The sequence below is a fragment of the Penaeus monodon genome, chromosome 25 (genome assembly GCF_015228065.2).
Source record: "Penaeus monodon isolate SGIC_2016 chromosome 25, NSTDA_Pmon_1, whole genome shotgun sequence".
NCBI lineage: Eukaryota > Metazoa > Arthropoda > Malacostraca > Decapoda > Penaeidae > Penaeus > Penaeus monodon.
In genome coordinates, this window is record NC_051410.1 from 32,169,805 (window position 1) to 32,171,207 (window position 1,403).

General features: G+C 40.7%; 1 protein-coding gene across 1 annotated transcript in view; it reads left to right on the forward strand.

Moving 5' to 3' along the window:
- LOC119589149 (mucin-12-like) overlaps positions 1-1,403 on the forward strand; it is a gene marked incomplete at its 5' end in the record, with an annotated part of 115,175 nt that overhangs the window by 35,183 nt on the left and 78,589 nt on the right.

Here is a 1,403-nt window from a genome sequence, read left to right on the forward strand (position 1 = left end):
ATCCGCAGGGAACGCAGTGTGTGTGCTTTTTTCATTTATTTGCAATGACTTTTCTGCACGATGAAGGAAGAAGCCGAGACGGCCAGTCGAACGCATGGCTGGCTGTCTGTATTGTGTGTGAGCACGCGGATAAATGTCTAATTATTTTATTTGTATGTACGCCTCATATATTTTCATCCCTATAAATACCATATTGATTCGTTTCTATAAAGCTCGCTTGTACGGGAAGAAAATAGCGTTGCAGATTAAGGTATGAGCTTGCTTTTGCGCTAATGTGCAGCTTTTTAGCAGTTGTAATGTAAGGCTGCTGTTGTTTTGCTGATATTTTGTGAACAATGCGTTTAACAACAAAGTGCTGATGATGTGGTACTAACAGACAATGTAATTATTGCTGTAATGTAATATACAAAAAGAAAACTCTGTCAGTGTTTTACACGTATATGTTAACTACTAAGGGATACTTACATAGATGTGCTCATATTTATGCATACAGTGAAATTGCACACTCCCCATGACATTCATATCTGCTAACTTCGCATTATTGTTCGAAGGCTCTCACTTTCCACGGACCTTGAAGCGCTAACTACCCGGCAGTTGGAAATCTCATGTAAAAATAGAAGAAAGTGTGGTGCGATTAACAGGCGCGTGGAAGACACCAGGTGCGAATATTGCTTTCGGGCGAAGAGAACAGTTGCTTCTGTGTGATAATCATACGTGGCGGATCGGTTTTCGGAGATTAGACGCCGGCGATCGGTCTGCGGTGTGATGTGTTTCGGGGATTTATTATTTATAACTATTACTTCAAGTTGTGGCGAAGGGCGATTTAAAAACAGTGGATTTGAGCTGAATGAAAAAGGTCTCGGCGTCGGTGGTGAGTTTTTACGAGCCTTGGAAAACACTGTTGTTTCTGAGATTAACGTTCGTCTAATTCATGCTTTATTGCTGGCATGATATAAGATAACGCATGAATCCTGTTATCGGCGCACAATCATTGTGGTTGCGGGTAATGCCATGTGGATGTGAGTTTTTTCTTGTTTATAAATATTTTTAAAGATAAGGTTTTAAGTTGACAAGAATATTGGGATTTTTGAGCTTGGTTTGGCACGAGTTATATTATTTCAGTCCTGTCATGTTGGCAGTTTTGCCAATTAGAGACATGGCAACATCTGCCGTGATTAGCTATTGCCAGTTTATTGCATCGCGGGGGAAATGTGCAACAAGTTGTGAGGTGGGCAGCGGTCTAATTTTCATGCTCCTGAATTTGTAGACTCATGGCGGTTAATTGTGCTATAAAATCTTTTTTCTCATATTTAGCCTTATCCGGTTCACAGATACACCGACTTGATTATATGCTCTCAAGAAGGCACGTACAAGTGCACACGGACATGATCAAACACACGAAC